This window comes from Myodes glareolus, chromosome 20 (genome assembly GCF_982192425.1).
Source record: "Myodes glareolus chromosome 20, mMyoGla1.1, whole genome shotgun sequence".
NCBI lineage: Eukaryota > Metazoa > Chordata > Mammalia > Rodentia > Cricetidae > Myodes > Myodes glareolus.
In genome coordinates this window covers 29585959-29606888 of record NC_142045.1, presented here as the reverse complement: position 1 = coordinate 29606888, position 20930 = coordinate 29585959, and the positions used below count along the sequence as shown (strand labels likewise).

Here is a 20930-nt window from a genome sequence, read left to right as displayed (position 1 = left end):
TGTGATGTCACTGCCTTTGTGATGTCACAGAAGCGGTGACATCATAGTCTCCAGCTCTGTGTAGCACGTTCCTCAGCCTTTTCTCTACTCAGCGAATGGGAACACTGGGAAGAGAAGGTATCTTGATGTTCTTCTATAGAACCTATAATGGAGCATTCTGTTTACAAGAACGTTACTTAAGCTTCCCTAACGCTGCCAAGGATGCCGCTTAACCCTGTTGTTCAGATCTCTTGAGGTGGCCCTGCTTGCCTTTCTCCAGTCTTTCTGTCTTTCATAGATGTGGCCTGCCCTTCATGAGTCAGCTTCTGTGAAGAGCACATCCATCTCTGTGCCTGGCAGGCTAGCTGGAGTCTGAAGCCCCCACTGGATGTGTTCATCCGGAAAGTGCAGCCCAAGTTTAGGGACTAGTCTTAGGTGATGTGGGATTCTCCTCTGTATGCTGTGAATACCATTGGTTAATAAAGAAACTGCTTTGGGCCTATAGCAGAGCTATAGGGGAACAGAGCTAGGCGGGAAAAACTAAACTGAATGCTGGGAAAAAGAAGGGTGGAGTCATGGAGAAGTCATGTAGCTCCACCAGAGACGGATGCCAGAACTTTAGCTGGTAAGCCACAGCCACATGATAAAACATAGATTAATAGAAATGGGTTAAATTAATGTGTAAGAGTTAGCCAATAAGAAGCTAGAGCTAATGGACCAAGCAGTGATTTAATTAATACAGTTTCGGTGCGGTTATTTTGGTTCTGGGTGGTTGGGATGAACAAGCAGCCTCCTCCTACGCTTAGGTCTGTCCTGTAGATCAGGGGTGTCTCCTGTCAGGATCCACATTCCTCCCACACCAGCTCCACCCGCATCGTCCACTCTTTGAGATGAAGGAAGATGACAGTGACCAGCACACACAGACGGTGCCAGTCGGACCATTAAAGGTGCTGTGTGCGGGGTCTCACCGCCCCCCCCCCCCTTAGTACTCGCATCTAATTTTCATCACAGAGTTGCTGGCTGGTCGAATCTGGCTGGAAGCATGTGTACAAGGCAGATCAAAGATACTGCCTGAGAAAATGCAACGAGAGACAAATGTTACTGTAGCTACTCAGATTCGGGCGCCAGGCATCCACCTTCTGGGTAAATCCGGGACTGGACGCTCCCCCTCCTGGTCCCGCCCACTTTTCTGGCCTTCTGAGGAGTCTCGGCATCTTTCCAACTTTATGATGGTCATTATTTGGAGTTTCTCGCTCTTTGTTTGTCTCTGTTTGTTTTGTTTTTGTGGCAATGTCTTGTCTAGCCCAGGCTGGCTCCAGACTGGCTTATGCTCACCACGTAGCTAGATAAAGCTGTGTGGATCACAAATTCCTGCTTCTCGGTTTTTCCACTCCCTCCCACCAAGTGCTGAGATCGTAAACATGAGCCACAGGCCTGCTTTAAGGGGCCTAGGGACTGAACCCCAAGCTGGCACAACCCAGAGTCAACACTCAAGCCACATCGCTGGCCCTGAGTATCCACTTTCTAAGGGATGGCAATGCTGTTGCACTATTGTGGATTCTTGCTAAACTATTTCTTTCTTGGGATAAATTTAAAATATTTTTCTTTTCTTTTTGAGATTATAAGAAAATTGCAGAACTTATCCCTTCCTATTTCTCCCTACAACTCATATACCCCTTCTTGCTCTCCTTCAAATTCATACTTTTTAATTGTTATTACATGTATATATGCATTACATATATATCCTTATATTAATATATTATACAATTCATAATACATTATACATTGATTCTATATATTAGTATATATTATATGTATGTTATTACTTGCATACACATGTGGGCAGCTAAATATAATCTGCTCTGCCTGTATAACGTTAATTTTTATTTGGTGGTGATGGTCTACTAGTTAGCACTGTGTGTTGGCCAAAGGGATGGACATCTCTAGAAAGGGAAGGAAGAGCCTGCAAGGACTCAAGGAACCATTCCAGTTGGTGTCTCTCTGGAACACAAGGCCTTCCCTAAGGGCCAAAGTCCTCCCTTTGCAGTAACCATGAAAAAGGAAATGATGTCAAGTTACCACTGCGTGGTGCCAGGGAGAGGTGTCAACTACCATTTCGTAACTTAGCCTCTGCAAAGTGCAAAACAGTGTACAGCCTCCTCCATCCAGAGCCTCATCCACTTTCCTGGTTACAGCCTCCTCCATTCAGAGCCTCATCCACTGTCCTGGCTACAGTCTCCTCCATCCAGAGCCCCATCCACTTTCCTGGCTACAGCCTCCTTCATTCTGAGCCTCATCCACTTTCCTGGCTACAGCCTCCTTCATTCTGAGCCTCATCCAGTTTCCTGGCTACAGTCTCCTCTATTCAGAGCCTCATCCACTTTCCTGGCTACAGCCTCCTCTATTCAGAGCCTCATCCACTTTCCTGGCTACAGCCTCCTCTATTCAAAGCCTCATCCACTTTCTTGGCTACAGCCTCCTTCATTCAAAGCCTCATCCACTTTCCTGGCTACAGCCTCCTTCATTCTGAGCCTCATCCACTTTCCTGACTACAGCCTCCTTCATTCAGAGCCTCATTCATTTTCTGGCATTGGCCTCCTAACCTTGGTCCTCACTTCCTCAGCACCTAGATCTCCAGTTTCATATTTAAATTGCTTCATTTCTCTTCATTTTGTTAGGCACAAAGGACAGGGATCAATGTCAGCTTTTCTGAGGGGCTAGCCAGGGTCACACCTGCTCTTGGTGATGCAGCTAACCTGTGAGCCCTGAGGAGGGCTAATCCCCTTAGGGAGAGCTTTGTTTCCAGGGAGGTATTGCTCTCTGGCTGGCTTTGGTTGTGAGCCTCGCCTTTAACTGGCTTTGTACAGCTCTAGGAAGAGCATCAGCAGAGAGAGGGAAGCCACTGTCAGCCCAGCTCTGCATAGCCCCAAAGATGTGCAGATTTCCCTAATTGCTGTTTTTATTTGCAGGGTTTCTATTTTAAGCACACCCTCACATGTGGATTGGCAGGTACCAGCCAGTAATGGCTGTGTCTATCTGTAGGGCCTGAGAATGCTCGTTTCCATGGTGACAAGAGGCACTGCAGAGACAGGATTATGGTGCTTCTGGGACCAGGGTGCTGTCACAAGGGGCCTGCTGGTGTGCTGGTGTATGTGTGTGTGTCCGCATGTGCGTGTGTGTGTATTTAGGGGTGGGGCAGAGCAGTTTGCAGCTGTAAAAACCAAGGGGGCCAGGGGGTGGGGGAGGTAGGAGAGGAAATGTTACATGAGTCTGGGGAGGGAGGAGTGAGAAGAGGTGAGAGCTGAATCACGGGAATTCTAGAAAATGGGAGAAAGGACTATGAATAGAAAGACGAAAAGGCAAACACGACAGAACCCCTCCTCCCAGCGGAGCCTGCCCCTGGGCTCTGAAAGGCTTGTGGTAGCAGAACAGACATGACTTTAAAGAGAACTTAACAAGCAGAGGAGGAGAGAGTTCAGAATTCTCTGGAACACCGGTGTTAATAGTCTGTTGCTTCCTCCAGTTCAGCATTGTGGCTGGAGAAGAGCCAAACGGCCCTCCCCTCCTCTGTGAGATGCTTAGGTCATGTGAAGCTGTTAATTATCTCCGGGGCTCTGTGGAGATCCGCCCCAAGATGAAGACCACCCACCCAGAGCTGTCTCACAGCCCTGTCTTCTCATCTGAAGGAATGACTGAGCCATAGCCCAGTTTAGGCCGCCAGTGTCCGCCAGAGGCCGTGAGAGGATGCCCACCCGGGGCATTCTGTTCAGAGTCACGCTTCTTTATGAGCAAAGATACACCCGAGCTAAAAGTCAAACATCACTCTGAGGGCCATAGACAAAGGGAACCTCCTGGGATTTCTCAGCAGTCTCTGCTCATAAAAGGCAGTGGCTCCCTGGTTCTAGCCTGGCACTATCAACTCCCGGCCATGCACACACAGTTTCACACTGAGGAGTTTGTGCTAATAGTAGTGAGTGGTGACTGGTATCTATGCATTTGACAAACTCAAAGCCTTAGGAGCTTGGGCACTATGCCCTGGGAGAGGAGATCAACTCACACCCGATGGCTGAAGCCATTGCTGTCTTTCTAGTCGTTTTAGTCATGTATTCAGTTTATTCCTGAATACAAATTCTTCGTCCGAACTCTGCTCATAAAGCACCATGGAATGACCACTAGGGGCAGCCTGTGTTTGGCCATACTTGGTCTTTGCAGAAGTCAGTCTGTCCAGAGAGGAGCAACAATAGAAATGAGGGCTGTAGGAAGAATTTCCATCAACAGAATGAGCAAATGGCAGGCTGGGGATTGAGCTCAGTGCTAGAGCACTTGGCTGATGTTTATGAAGCCTGTGCCAAGTTCCTAGCCCTGAAGGAAAAAAAATAAGAATAAACAATGGAATATTATTAGCTTTTCAAAAGTAATGAGAGCTGGATGATGGTGGTGCATGCCTGTAATCCTAGCACTTGGGAGGCAGAGACAGGTGGATCTGTGAGTTTGAGGTGGAAGGAAGGAAGGAAAGAAGGAAGGGAAAATATAAACTAAAACAGGGTTGGAGAGATGGCTCAGCGGTTTAGAGCACTGACTGCTCTTCCAGAGGACCCATGTTGATTCCCAGCACCCTCATGGCAGCTCACAACCATCCAGAACTTAGTTCCCAGAGACCTGACGCCATCTTCTGGCATTCATGGGCACTGCACACATGTGGTGTGCTTAGATACATCCAGGCAAACACTCATATACATAAGATAAAAAGAAACAAATCTTTACTTTAAAAAAACATATGCAGAGAGCTTACTCTGCATGAGACTGTAAGAGTGGGCACAGACCCTAAGCTTGTTCGGAACCACATACTATACAATACTAAAAGTGAGCCCAGGGGAAGCAACGGATCACGTGACACATGTAGTAACGATATGCCTGTGTGTCTTCTTCACGTGTAACTAACATACCTGTTTGCTGGAGATGTTGATAAGAGGCAAGGATGTATGCGTGGAGTGGACGGGACCTGCAGCTTCTGCTCAGTTTTGCTGCAAACCTAAAGTTGTTCTACGTAACAAAAGCACACCAAAAATCATAAGATGAAAAAGGAAGTTTCATCAGAGGCTACAACTGGATGAATCTTGAGGCTATTGTAGGGAAAAGACCAATACTCTATGATTTGGCTTGTGTGAGATGCTTCGAGTATTCAGTCACAGAGGCAGAAAGCAGCCTGTGCCCACCAAGGTCAGAGGAAGGGAGGGGACGAGGGAGCAGTTGGCAGCTAGTCTCAGTCTCAAAAGATGAAGAATTCTAGAAATAGTGGTGGTCGCATGAAAAAGTGAATAACAAAATTATCCAAGATGGGAACTTTTATATGATGACATTTTTACCGCACTATAAAAAAAATTAATGGTTTTTCCAACTGACCCCAGACGAGGAGATTCCATTCTGTCTCTGAGGGCAGACTTCAGGGTGGAACATCCTTTCCTTGGGGTTACAAAAAGGCCAGTGTGCTGGGATCCAGCTGGCTCGACGCCGATGCTGAACAGAGACTCCTTCGTATTTCTTGCAAGACGGATGCAGTAGCCCGCATGTGGTCCCCTCTGTTCAGACAAAGATCATTTTGAGCATTTACCACAGAGCAACGCGTTGCAAAAGCTTGCTGCACTCCGGCCCATCACACTTGAATGAGGTAAACGACCAGGGCTGGCCTGCGGCCACCGGGATTTGTGCCCCATGAGTCAACACCACTTGACGATGGAGCCGACTCAGCATCTTTTTCAAAGAAAGACGTGTCCTGTTCATTCCCTTTGGGCTGACATTGCTGGGAGTTAGTGCCTTCATCCTGAAGTGGGAGAGCAGGGAGAGGTGGCAGGGTTTGGGGGGAGGCGGGAAAGCACAGACCGGAGGACAGTTGTGCCCGTGGGCTGACAGTCATGCCTCAAAGATGCTTTCTGTCTCTCACCCTGTGTGTGTGTTTGCTTTCTGTCTGTCCTGGTTCTGAACCCCTACAGGGATGGGCTGACACCTCTCAGTATCAGGGCTCCATCCTCCACTACATCCTGGCTGCTTGGCAGCGGCTTGGCATCCCTTTGTTGGCCCACTGCCTCTTCATGGCCTGGCCTCTTCCCCCAGGCGTTATTGTTTAGTTGAGCACTGTGCAGTTTGGGGACAGTTTGGCTAGGGACTAACCTCTGGAGGGCTCACATTCCTCATCTTAGAATGAAAGAAAGAAAGAAAGAAAGAAAGAAAGAAAGAAAGAAAGAAAGAAAGAAAGAAAGAAAGAAAGAAAGAAAGAGGGAGGGAGGGAGGGAGGGAGGGAGACGAAAGAAAGGAAGGAAGGAAGGAAGGAAGGAAGGGAGAGAGAGAGAGAGAGAGAGAGAGAGAGAGAGAGAGAAAGAAAAGAAATCGCATATGGCTACCACTTAAGTAAGAGAGTTTTTCTAAGGACCAGAGGACCACAGAAGGCAGTTTATGGGTGGGGTTTAGCAGTCCCTAAGACTCAGCACATTGGTAGTTCTTACTGTAGTTAGAATCTAAGTCATTCAGACTTAAGCTGATTTTATAACCCTTGTAGAAGATAACCCCATGATTCTGCTAACTAGTGTCATTTATTTCAGTGTTTCTTTATGAAATGGAGCTTGTAAAGGGTGAGGCGTGTGTACAGAATTTAGTGTCATTGATTCCGCCAAGCTTGACTTTTCTGGAGTTCTTGTGCCATCCTGTGGACAACTCTGGTATTGCATGCTTCTTTGAGCATTTAAAATTTCTATTTCCTTGTTAGAATGACTGATATGTACCTGATTTCCCTTAATTATAGACTAACATTAATAGGATCAGTAGTTAAAATCAGTGCATCATAAAAGCATCACATGTGGACTTATTATATAAAAAGAAGAAAATAAGTTACACAGAGCAAAAAAAAATTAATTCTTCAGAGTGCGGTTTTACCATACATTATTAATAGCATGGAGATTCACTGACATGTTTGAAATTGACACCAATTTATAATGAAGCCGTGATAATGAGCCATTAAGACCTCCTTCGGGGACAAATGGCCATCCTGCTTCCTGTAATCTTCGTGTCTGAATGTGGGCGGGTGCTCCAGGTGTGGTTGGCACAGCCTGCTGGGGGGCGGGGTCATCCCCTCAGCCAGCATCCCTCCCGGACTGCCCCTTTCACCTTGACTTTGCTCATGGGAAAGAGTCTGGTGGCTTTCTGGTACAGTTACACCTTTGCTGTGATATCTGGGGTCGGATCCCCTCCTTGAGAATGGTAGTGTATCCCTGGACTTATTTATCACAGCCTCAGTATCTGCTGACTCAAAACTGAGATTGGTGAGCTGGAATATTCTAGACCCAACTGTTCCTTGTCCTCAGTCTCCTTGAACAACCAGACCCAGGGAATCCAATGGGGTCAGACTGCAGTTGGAAGCGTGTGTCGGCAGAGCTGAACAGAGGGGGCTAAGGGCAAGATGAAGAATTGAATCTCCCTCACTTGGGGTAAATTCCAGGCGGTTGGTATGTGTGTTCCTCTTTCCACTCCCAGGAAAGAGGCTGCAATAAGAAGACTGGGAATTCGACCCCAGAGAAGCCAAGTAACAAGGAGAACCCTAAGAGAAACATATATACATATATACCCCTGGGAAAGGTAAATAGACAAGATCTCCCGAGAAAATTGGGAGTATGGGGTTGGGGAGAAGGGAGAGTGAAAGGGGAGGCAGAGGGGAGAAGGGGAAGGGGGAGGAGAACTTGAGGGAATGGGACAGTCGAGCTGGGGAAAGGACAGATATGAGAGCAAGGAAAAGGATATCTTGATTGAAGGAGCCATTATGGGGCTAGTAAGAAACCTGGCACTAGAGAAATCCCCAGGCATCCACAAGGATGACCCCAGCTAAGACCCTAAGCAATAGGGGACAGGGTGCCTGACCTGGCCTTGCCCTGTAGTCAGATTGATGACTATCTTAAATGTCACTATAGAACCTTCCTCCAGCAACTGATGGCAGCAGAGGCAGAGACCCACGGTGGAGCACTGGACTGAGCTTCCAAAGTCCAGTCGAAAAGTGGGAGGACTGAGAATATGAGCAAAGAGGTCAAGACCATGATGTGGACACGCACTGAAACAGCTTCCCTGAGCTAATGGGAACCCACCAACTCCAGCCTGACAGGGAAGAAACCAGCATAGGATCAAACTAAGCCCTCGGAATGTGGGTGACAGTTGTACTGCTGGAGAAGACTGTGGGGCCACTAGCAGTGAGACTAGGATTTATCCCTACTGCTTGTACTGGCATTTTGGAAGCCATTATTTTTGGAGGGATACCTTTCTCAACCTAGATATAGTAGGGAAGGCTTTGGTCCTGCCTCAAAGCAATGTGTTAGACTTTGTTGACTCCCCATGGAAAGTCTTACTCCCTCTGAGGAGTGGATGGGGTGGGGTGGGGTGGGGCAAAAAGTGGAGGGAACTGGAGGGGGGGAGTGGGAACTGCATTTGGTATGTACAATGAGAAAAGATAGTTTTAAGGAAGAAGAGAAAGAGGAAGAGGAGGAGGAAGAAGAAGGAAAAAGAAGGAGGGGGAGAAGAAGATGAAGAGGAAGAAGAGGAAGAAGAAGGAGGAGGAGGAGGAGGAAGGAGAAGGAGAAGAAGAAGAAGAAGAAGAAGAAGAAGAAGAAGAAGAAGAAGAAGAAGAAGAAGAAGAAGAAGAAGAAGAAGAAAGAAGAAGAAGAAGAATATGATGAAGAAGAAGAATATGATGATGATGACGGCAGACTGGATTGTCCAGGTCAAGCACAGCTTGATCTGCTTAGCTACTCTGAGAGGAGTGTCACCCACAGAATTTGTGGTGTCTGTGGCTCTCTGTTCAATTTCTTAGGGGCTACTTGGGAGTGGCCAACACAATTTGAATACACGTATGCCCAAAATGTAGTATGATATCTTAGCCGTTTTATAATGTCTCGAGAGGGCTGTTGAATATTTTCAATTTGTTTCCTTCAATAATGAAGCCCAGAATCTATCAGGTTTAACAGCTGAGTTCATGTGCAAGGCTTTGCCTCAGCACACAGGGCTAGCTCTGAGGAGCACCTCAGCCCTGCTCCTGGGACTTTCCCGAAAGTGCTGGCAGCACTGTATCCAGCCATGCCTCACTTAGAACCTCAGGCAGGTTGAAAGAAGGCGAGGGCCTTTCTGACAGCCACTCACTAAGCACTGTTGCTGTAGGAGATGCCGGCCCTGGTGAACACAGTGACCTTGGGCTTTCACCCTCGATGCTTGTAAGAAAGGGGTGTCTGTGGCTTGCTGCTTGCTGCCTGCCCTGTCATCCCCCCATACCACTACCAGTCGGTGGTCTATTCACTTGTAGACAGGTTAGTAAATTTCATTGGACGCCATATGTCTATGTGTTTGGCTCTCTGTCTCTTCCCCTCCTTGCATGTAGCAACACACGGCCTAGCACTTGGTAGGCCATAAATATTGCATGTCAAATTGATTGATTTGAGATTGAGAACCCACAAGAGGAAAGAATTTTCTGGAAGTGGTTTGGAAACTAGATGAGAAGAGGAGAAAGCAGCCAGACTGTAGAAAGAGAGCTGGTTAGAAGTGTGGCCGCCGAGGATCAGTTTGAGGTGTATCTATGAGAGCCACATAGCAATGGGCGGAGACACGGTGGAGCCAAGGGAAAGAATTGGACCTTAGAGTCAGCAGTCACTGCTCTGGAGCAGACGATTTTAAGTCTGCAGTCGGCAAAGGAGATGCTCCGGGGCGTGCAGGAGTTCAGGGTGGGAAGAGCTGGCGGGATCTCATGTCACCTGGAAGGAAGTCAATGTTTCCGCAGGAACACTGTCACTAGCTGGCAGGAGGAGGCTTCCTGCTTCATGATCTTTGTCTTTGCGCCAAGTGGACCTGAGAAGGGGAGATGAAATTTCATCAGAGTTGTCTTCTCAGCTCCCAGGACTGCCCTGAGCATCAGATGAACAAGGCTTCTTCAGGAAACTCCCATTTTAATTCTCCTGTCTCAGGGCTCTGGTTACATTGAACTTAGTCATCCCTTTCTGTCCTAATGGTATTCTGAAGGATGGCGTTCAGGTAACAGACATGCCAAGTCCGTTTGACAGCTCTGCTTGGTGGTCTGAACTGAACGACCTGTGGCTCACTTCTTTCAAGATGAGTTTGTAGTCATGGGAAGCTGCTCTTACCATGCATGCTTGTGGGTATGGCTCATCTTTGTTACTCTGGAGCCATTTTCCTTGGCCTTAGCTGTCCACGGGTTGCCCAGTCTCCTTTCCCACTGTCATATGGGTAGGAACTGTCACAGACCTCCTCTGTCACTAGCATTACAGACACTGAATCTGGGCCATCTTTCTGCTTTCCTGTCCCATCAATTCTCCCTCGGTCTGAATTCCAGGAAACTCAGGAAATGTCATGAGAATCCCACCAATATATTAAATTAATACGTGTTAGTCAAAATAAAATAAAATTTAGGTCTTCAAAATATGTGTGAAATGAATGAAAATTCTTTTAGGTGTTAATTTTCTTTTGGGGGGGGAATATTAGTAATGGGATTGGTTAACAAAATCTTATTGTTCACACAAATAGTGTGAAAGCAAGAGAATAGTCTCCAGCGTGGGGGCCTACACCCTTTTCAATCGGCAGTATGCACCAGAATTATTGCTGACCGGGGCCAATCTAGGACTCACCATCCTGGGAAAGTGAGGCAGCCTAGAAATCAAGCAAAAAAAAAAAAAAAACAAAAAAACAAAAAACAAAAAACAAAAAACAAAAAAACCTTGACAATCATGGTCCTTAAAGGAAAGAGAAAGGTCAGTAGAGCAAAAAACGTGAGCAACCTTTAGTCATAAAGAAAATGCTAGAAGAAAGTGCAAGCTGGGAGGCTCATAAACAACAGAGATGTGTTCCTCTCAGCTTCTGAGGTGGAAGTCCAGGCCAGGCCAAGATGCTAGGAGACTTTATCTGGCGAGGACACTGCTGACTGGCTGACGGAGGGCATGGCACTTCGTGGTGTGTGCTATCTTACAGTATGGAGGGCTCCCAGGGAGAAAATGAGTCACCCTGGAGGGCCTGCTGCATGCGTTTCTATGGCAGCCGTAGCAGAAGGCCACCCATGTGGCTGTAAAAACGGTTGTGGATAGCAGAAGTTCATTGCTGGGGTGGCAGTGAGGGTCTGCTTCCTCCAGGGCCGTGGGGAGAAGTCTTTCTTTCCTTTTCTAGCTTCTAGTACTGCTAAGCACTCTTGGACCACAGTCACACCAACATCTAATCAATATCAGTCTCCATTTTTTGGGGGGTGGGGGATTCGAGACATAGTTTCTCTGTAGCTTTTGGAACCTGTCCTGGAACTAGCTCTTGTAGACCAAGCTGGCCTCGAACTCACAGAGATCCGCCTGCCTCTGCCTCCCCAGTGCTGGGATTATAGGTTGTGCCACCACTGCCCGGCCCGTCTCCATTTTTACATCACTTTCCCGGTTATCTTCTGCTCCCACTGGGCACTAGGTTTAAAGGCAGGCCTCTTAATCCACTGTGATCTCCTCTCAAGACCCTGTCCCCTCCCACTCCCTTTGATTTACCTCATAGGGATTCACTGTTCAATCCATGCCCGTTGGGTGAGCAGAATCACAGCGATAGGTACTTCCCAGTCTGTGTCTCTGCCAGTTACAAATCTATGCTCTTTGTGGCACCAGGTGAAAGAGCCCTGAACCATGGTACATACTTGTTCCCTCATACGGTGGTTTTCCAGTTTTAAAGCTTCTAACCTGTAGAATTTTACCCAAACCCAGGGAAAACTGTACATGGGGATTTTCCTTTGAACTGTGCAAAAAAAAAAAAAAAAAAAAAATCCCCCTTTGCTTCGTCTGGTTTTTAGGGTGAGCTGGCAGGACATAGGGGCTCTGAGGCTCAATAAGTGTCCCCCAGGAAAACCCTAATTTGCTGATTGGCACATAAGGCAATCAGTCACTTGCACAGGTGTCCTTTCCGCTCGATCTGGACAAGGAGATGTTTTTGCTCTTGTCTGGTTCCTCCGTGTTTCTTTCTCTCGGCAAATGCAGCTGTGGTTCTGCAACACCGGAAGCACGATTTGCAAATCAGGGCCGGGGCTGCGGCTCTGTGGTGAGCTCCTTCAGTGTGCACAGATTTCCCAAGAGCAGCTGCAGCGGCAGAGAAAATTAGCAACGTGGCTGCACGTGAGCTCACCTTCACTAGTGGGAGAGTAGAATTGCATCTGCAGCCTTATAGTCACGTCTCGGGGAAGTTCTAACACCAAGTCACATGGGCCGCAATAGAATGTCCGTGTGTGCTTTCAGTGTGCAATTGGAGTTAGCTTGACTTTCTGCCCAATACCGTCACTGCAAACCGGAACCACCTCATCCGACACTCAGGAAAGAAAAGAAAGTGAAGCCTTTGCTCTTTGGAGTGGTGCAGGATGGCAGCCCCCCAAAGGCACTAGTGCACCCCACCCCAGCTCCTCACTGCCCCTCACCCCTGCACCCTCTGCAGAGACATCAGTGCACCCCCAGCTCCTCACTCTCCCCCACCTCTGCTGCTTTCTCCCCATTTCTTCCCTTTAAATGGGCAAGTCCCTCCAAGTGAGCTGTGAGGTGTCATCAGGTTGACTGAGTTTCCAAAGACAGGATGCTTTCGATTCCCATTCATAAATGGAGTTGTCCCCTGCCCCCATATGTTGGTAAACCTCAATAACCATGTGCTATGATTTTCCCATTCGGGCCCGTTCTTCAGCATTGACCAGCACTCTGCAGTTGTTCTGACAACAAGGCTTTACATGTAGTCTGTGAGGTTCTGGGCCCCCAGGAGCAGCAGGTCCCATGATTGTGCACGCTTAATGTCATCCCATTGGTCCCGGTTTCACGACGCCGACTTCTGGAAGTCCTAAGCACCCATGCACCTTGTTTCTCAGACACAATTCAGTGAGAGATGACTGACATTTTCCCAAGAACAGCAGATTAGACATAGTCGCCTCAGAGGAGAGTTTGGATGGTTTGCGGAACTTGCATGTGCAGAAGAGCTTTGGCCCTGCTTATCAGAGTTTACACTTAAAACTCAGATCATTCAAATATCTGAACGACTTTGAAATAAACGGATAAACGACAGGGTCACATTTTGTTTTTTATGGACCTCTAATAGCAAGATGGAAATACTGACCAAAATGTAACCAAACGGTTTAGCTACAAAGATTGTACAGGAGGGGAGGAAAGAGAGTGGGTGAAAACTATGAACAGCTGGAGGGATCCAGTGTGTGCTGACCCTCGGGAGCTTCCAGCCGGTTCTCTTGGAAGAGATAGCGTGGTGTGTGCTGGCTTCTTAAATCACAGGTTCTGCTGCCCCAGCTGACCAGTATCAGTTGTCCCAGCAAAGCAAAGAATGGTTCTCAGTTCAAAATATGAGTTGGCTCTGATGAGACTTTGATGGACTCTCAATGCCCCCTCAGAAACTAAGCAAGCCCCGCCTCCACCGCCTGCCCTTGCTCTAGGCATTACCATCTCCCAGGCTCCCACAGAGCAGCCGGCTGAGCTCCAAGCACTCACTGACTCTTCCAGCCAAGATTTCCAATGGCGCCACCATCCTTCCCGAGACACCTGACCTGGTGCCACTTTCTGTCTATTGCTGTGGCCAAAATCATCTCGGGGAGAAAAGGGTTGTTTTGTTTTGTTTTGTTTTTTTCCAGCTTCAGCTTGTAGTTCATCCTCCAGTGAAGTCTGGACTGTAAGTCAAGCAGAGGCCATGGACAGACACTGCTTACTGGTTTGTTACCCATGACTTTCTCAGCCTGCTTTCTTATGTACCCCGGAACCACCTGCCCAGGGGTGGCACTGCCCACAATCGCCTGGGCTCTCCCACATCAATCTTTAATTAAGACAATGCCTCAAAGGCTTCTCCACAAGTCAGTCTGGTGAAAGCATTTTCTCAGTTGAGGTTCCCTTATCACAAATGACTCTCTAGCTCATGTCAGGTTGACATAAAACTATCCAGCGCAGTGTGGCTTCCTAGCTGTTCTTACTAGTGTTGCTGGATGTCCTTTGTATGGGGGCAGGTGGTGGCTTCATGAACAGGGCCTTCTTGTGTGCTTTGACAGACCAATGCACAAACTGAAATCCTCAAAAAGTAAATATTTTAACTGTGGAAATGCAGTTTGCAATCAGGGGAATGAAATTTGTCTGAGAGAGAGCCTGCTGGCATTGAACGGAATGAAAGCCATGTGCACACGGTACCAAAACCCTGGCTGCTCCTGTTAAGTTAGTTACCTGCCAGGCAGAGAATCAATGAGCTATCCCTTATATCAACCGGTCAACATATACAGGTCTCCAGGCATCGGTGCACACCAGCCTGCCTCACGGGCCACACAGGGCAGAGTCTTACTGATATAGACAGGAATAGCCCTTCAACACTGAAGGATGGCTGTGTGTAAACCTTGTCAGCATCATGATCGGCACTTTTCTGCAGGACCTGGGCTATTCAGGTGGAGAAAGACTCCCAGAGCATAATCCCAGAGTGGTATCTTTGAGGTTGTGAGAGAAAGCTACTTGCAGGTTTCATGTCAAAGCAACTTGCATTGTTACACAAGTAGGAGCTGGCAAATTTCTTCCAAAGACAGAGCAGGTAGAAAATATTTCAGGCTAAAAATAAATACAGTCCCTGGTGTGGCTCCAGTGGGGTATTCAGAACTTCTGCACCTGCAGATTCAGATAAGCGCAGATGGAAAAGCGCTGCATCCAGAGTGACAGGTGCAAACGCTTCCTTAAACAATATGGTGGGACGATGGTTCACGCAGCATTTACACTCTGCCCTGCATTGTGAGATGCCATAACACACACAGAAGGACGTGTGAAGGTTACACGCAAGTACTGTACTATTTCTCACGAGGGAACAGAATCTCTGCTGATGATGCTCCTGGGACGGAGCTGGGAGGCACCTGAGTGATAACGCTGTTCTGAAGTTTACCTGAACAGGGTGTAATGTACATCCATCAACAAACGATGAGACTGTGATCCAAAAGTTTTTTACTCATGGACACTGAAATTCAAATGCCTCGCCATTAAAAGAAAGATATATCCTTAGTTCACACAGTAGTCTATACTGGAAATAAAATGGTTTCGCCTTCCTGGGACTTGAGACTGGGACTATCTATTCTTCCAGAGGACCTGGGTTTGATTCCCAGCACCAACATGGCAGCTCACAACACTCTGTAACAACAGTCCTGGAAACTCCACCCTCTCTGTCCTCCTCTAGCACCAGCCATGTACATGGTGCACAAAAACACAAACAGGCAAAACATACGTACACATAAAAACTTAAGTAAAATAAAGAATTTAAGGACATCAAGGTTGGATTTAACCTCTGGATCATTTATGGATCCCTGAGAAGTCATGACTTCCACGATTTGTTTGTGATGGCGTATTCTTCTTCATATGAAGGAAAACGTGTATCAAGAAAAGTATAAAGTAGATGCTGAGGAGTCATTTGTGAAGATTTGAAACTGTTGAAATGCAAGCCCATGCTTCCTCTGTGTGCATTGGCATGGCCTGGTCAGCTGATTTGAGGACCTCACTAAGGCAGAGACTCGGGCAGAAGTGAGCCTGCCTGAAAGGGAGGCAAGGTAGAAATGCGTAGACCTTGGCTGGCTGTGATTTCTGAAATCATGCATTTTGTGATTTGCATGTAATTTGCATGTTCATCTCTTCTTTTTTTTAAAAAAAAGTTTGCTTCTGGAATTTTTTATAGTTTCATTGCTAATGATTTTCCCCCTTTTTTTCTGCCTTACGACTCAAAATTCTGGGAACCTGGCCCTTCCTAGCATATTCTTTTTCAATGCATTTAATTCTGTGGAATTTTTTTAGACACCCACTGATCTTCTAAATTTAATTCATTTCTGCCGGGAAGCTATGCTATAATAATTCTTGATTAGTCTCAATTATTATAATTTAATGCAAAAGGATTTTTACTGCATCTTAAAGAATTTTTGAAAAAGATGATCTTCCCAACATTTAATTTTAAAGTACAGTAAAATTTAACCAGTATTTTTTTTTGATGCTCGAAGCATCTTTTCATTGAAAAACAAGTCTTTCTAAATTGCTGCAGTACTGTGGTAAGAAGTTAGCTATCTCACAGTTCTAGAAATGCCTAGAACTTTGAAGTTCTGGTTATTAATTAGGGCATGCTAAAAGTTTGATGGAAAGGTTTAGCCTCACAGAGTCAAATGAATTCTTGGCAAGCTCAGTTTTCAAAGTCCAGGAGCATAGTTTAGCCACGTCGCCTGATAGTCTCCTTCCCTCCCTCAAGGCTCAAGAAGAGCAGTTAACATCCCATAATGTCCATCATCTCCTCCGTGTCCCCATTGATTCACTCTGAACTTCCATGGCATCTTAACTAAGCTGTGTCTTCCATCAGTGTCCCAGGGTGGTAAGCTAGTAAGAAGCCCTTGCCTCCTAGTCTGCCCTTTGCACATTTCCTTTGTGAACTGGAAGGAAAACATTCTCCACGCAAGGCAACCCCCCCACATCAGAGGAGATGGAACTGGAGCTCAGACACTCTGGGAACATCACACTGACCCAAAAAGGCCAAATGAGAACTGGGCACTGGGATACACACTTTAATCCTGGCATTTGGGAGGAAGAGGCAGGTGGATGTCTGAGAGTTTGAGGCCAGCCTGGTTCCAGAACAGCCAGGACTGTTACACAGAGAAGCAAGCAAACAAACAAAAGCCCTAGAAATCAAGGGGTTGTCCTATTTTTCTTAAAATTTGTGTGTGTGTGTGTGTGTGTGTGTGTGTGTGTGTGTGTGTGTTTTGAGTTTATGTGCACCACATGCTTGCATGAGTCTGAAGAGGCCAGAAGAGGGCAGCAGATTCTATGGAAGTTACAAGTGGTTGAGAACAACCAAATCAGGGTCCTCTGCAAAAGCAGTAAACACTGTTAACCTCTGAGCCATCGCTCCAGTCCCAAGGAGTTGTCTCATGAGGGCTTGTTTCCTTAATTCACTCTTCTGCTTATATAATGGGAAACTGCTAACGATGAACAAAGTAAAGAGAAGAAAGGAAAACAAGGAGTATGTAAATCAACCCTTACCTAACCAAGGTATGACTTATGTCACACACACACACACACACACACACACACACACACACACACACACACACACTGGATGCTAACAGTGCCCACCTTCCCCTCAGGTAGGCATAGCACAGACAGTGTCTTGGCAGGATGTCCTGGGTTTTAGGGAGTGTCTCTAAATTTTGCTAGAACATAAGACCAAAGGAAATGTGAAGCCATTGACAGCTGAGGTTCCAAGAATGTCTAGATTTCAGTTAACTCAATGGGCTTTAAACCCTTCTTCCTACCAATCAAAGTGCATTTGGAAGGAAGCTTGTTTTTCTATATTTTGTGTGCACCAGACACATACCTCTGTTGGTTTGCTAAAACATCTGTAACAAAGTACCATGAACTGCACAGATTAAACAACAGGAATTCATTCCTACAAGATTTCTAGAGAAATCTAAGATCAAGGTTCTAGCAGGAGTTGGTACCTCTTGGAGGGTGACAGACACAGTCCTGTCCTTTGTGGTGTTTGCTGGCAACTGCTGGTGTCCCTTGGCTTCTGGAAGTTATTGCTTATGCTCTGCTTTAATTCTGTGTGCACGCCTGTGTCTGAATTTCCCCATATCACAAGGCTCCAGTCCTGCTGGGTTATGGGCCCACCCAACTCCAGAATCACTCAGTGTTTAACTGCATCAAGAATGTAATTAAACGGTAATGTAGTTTCCAAATAGGGCCTGATTCTCCTCAGTTCAACCTCGAGTAAAACTGTTCACCAAGACATTCCAAACAACGAGACAACTGTTGCCTGTAAAAATTCACACAAGGTTGTTTATTGGATTCAAAACATTTTTGCCAGCATTTCATGTTTGGACACTGAGAGGCGGTGTGGCACTAGAGTAAGGTGGAGAGAAGCTTGTGACTCTCTCCGTTTGGAAGTTAAGCTCCAGCGATTTTACTTAAATGTATTCATAGCCATAACTGTTTGCATGAGGTTTTTAACCTATTTGGATTGACTCAGACTCAGCATTAGAAACCGGCTTACCACTTGGAAGACAATCCATTGACAAACAAGAAAGACCCTCGATTTCAAGTTCTGTGTTGAATGATTCTGCTTTTTTTTGGTGTGGTATCAAGACTTCAAATTGCTGCCAAGGCAAGGCTCTTCCTGCCTGGCTCTCATTTCTTCTGCCTTCAAGGGAGTTACGATGGGCACGGACGGATGTTTTAGCCTAGAGGGTCTGCTCAGTCACCTGCCTGTCAGACACTTGAGAAGAATATGGTTTTCACGGAGCGCACAGTGAGAGCATCTATCAGTGTGGTTACCGCTCTGTGTTCTTTGTCTGCAAAGGGCGAAGGGACAGATAATATACAGGCCAGAGATTGCTAGTTTTCATGTGCTGATGGCCGTTCCTGTTCCTTGCAGTTGTCTGAAGTCTGAGCTGTGAGAACAATTTTCACTGTAAAGAGCAATGCAAGAGAAAGGCCAGCTGGATGCTGCAGGTTTATTTTGCCCTCTTGTCAATGGCAAAATAAATTGAGGATGAACACGGAGGTCTGGGCGTCACCAGCAGTGACTGAAGGACTGTCAGTTGCCTCCCCCTGCATATCTGCATTATGTCTGTTACATACCTGTGAACTGCCAAATTCTGAATTCTTTCTATCACCCTGGGAGGGCAGTATTAGATTGTCTACATGCACCCTGTAAAAAAAAAGAAAAATGGCTTCTCAGTACTGAGTAGCCGGTCCGCTGTACCCATTCATGGAGTTGAACCCAAATTTTCCTGATTCCAGAGTCAATACTCCAACCCACTGACACGTGCTGTCCTGTGTCAATGTTTTATTGATTGCACAGCAGAACTTACACACGGATAAGCACAGGCATGCTTTCATCCAGATGTGGAGAGCATTCTCCTGTGCAAGGTGACTGGGCCCATGGGGACATGCCTAGCCTAGCATGACATAGCCAGAAGGCCATCAGTGATACAAGACACTTCTACGGAAGGAAAGAACCATTTCAACTTACTCCTGACATTCGAGAAATAAAGTAAATAAGGACCAACCAGTAGACACGGTACAGGTGGCTTCTTATCCTCTCATTTCGATGTCTTCGACCCAAAGGCTATTTTCCCCAGTCCCAAGCCACTGCATTTTCTGCACCTTGCTTCTTTCGGCTGGAGCTAATGTCGTTAATGGTGTTCAATGAGCCTGCAAAGTTTCCCATGTTTGAGCAGAGATGATGACCAAAAGGAAGATGACTGTATATGGTTGGCTTTCATATTTAAAGACAGATTTTTTTTTTACTATAAAGATGAATCTGGGAGCTTTGAAACTACGGCCCATCCTTGCAGTCAGAGTTCTTTGTGGGTCTGAGCGTTGGTGGTGAAGGCTAAGTCTGTCATCCCACCTCTACTGAGCTGGCAATGTTTGTGCTGCCAGCCCGTGGCATAGATTCTCTGTGGAGGAAAGGAATGATGGGAAAATCTAGGGGAAGGAAGAAAAGACACAGATGACAGGTGCAGTTGATAAACCCACACTTTCGTCAGGACCCTAACATAAGATTTTGTGCCTATACATACCACACACCTATGTGCCCATGCGTATATGCACATGAAACTTGACATATTGATATTTTTATGGGCTTGAATTTGTCCTACTCTTCCAGGAGTATCATACTATCTTACAGGAGGTAGTAGACTTGCTGGGAAAGCCAGGCAGTCTACCTTCAGAATTCTGATCAGCGTTAGTGCACAGTAACCACATAGTAACCCACAGCCAGAGATCATTAAGTCTGGAGTCTCGAGTGTTTTATTTAGAGTGTGCAATGCTGTGCACACAAATATATTTGTTGCCAATTTTTAAAATTCAGATTCCCATACCAATGAGGTGTTTCAGCGAAGGTGCTGGCCTGCAAGCCTGAAGACCTGAGTTTCATCCCAGGGATCCAAATGGTGGAGGGAAAGGAGAGAGACCTGCAAGCTGTCCTCTGACCTCCACAAAAGCATCAATGGTACACGAACACACAGGCTCATGTGCGCGCGCGCACACACACACACACACACACACAAACACACACATACACACACCCCACAACCAATAAAAATGACAGATTTTCAAATAGAATACCTGATTTTGCTTTTCTTTAGAAAATAATGAAACTGAGCTAGCTTGCTGCATGACAAGTATTGACTTAGCAGCGCTGCAGTTCAGTGCGGCCCCCATCAATTTTCTACCTGGGCTAATGGCCATTGATCTGCTCATTTGCTGGGTTTTATTGTGCCTGGCCCTCTTTACTGTGTCTGTCACCTGCCAGGCGTCTGTAGGCAGGAAGCTCCTTTCCTTCAGCTCACAGACTTGAGGACACGGCAGCCGGCCCTGGGTTATCCATGCAGTTCTGGGGTTCAGAGAAGAAAGAACTATACAAACTCCCATAAGCACAGGATTAAGACATAAGCATTATTGACCTGCAATGTTTTAGTTTCCATATTTATTTGTATGACTGTGTATGTATGTATGTGTGTGTGTGCATACATGGGAAGGCCCGAGGACAATGTCCAACTGTTGTTCCTCCGGAACTGTCCGCCTTGTTTCTGACACGGGTCTCTCTTTGGCCTGCGATTCACTGATTAGGCTGGGCTGGTCGGCCAGTCCTCCCAGGGCTCTGCCTTTCCCCACTCCCCCAGCACTGGGATTTCAGCACGCATCACTACCCAGCTTTTCACGTGGATTCTAGGGACCAAACACAGGTGCTTATGCAGCCAGCACCTCTCTGAGTGAGCCGTCTGCTCACGTCTATAATTCTGAAGGTCATTGAGTAAGGACAGCTACATACTAGCTTAGCATTTACCTATCAAATCATAATGTGTTCATAACTACATATTAGATTAGCATTTACCTACCAAATCATAATGTGTTAATAAC

The 20930-nt window shown here is 46.5% G+C and overlaps 1 protein-coding gene across 5 annotated transcripts in view; it reads left to right on the top strand.

Moving 5' to 3' along the window:
- Positions 1-20930, top strand: part of Dclk1 (doublecortin like kinase 1) — a 299545-nt gene that overhangs the window by 104280 nt on the left and 174335 nt on the right. The gene's annotated exons all lie outside the window — the stretch shown is intronic.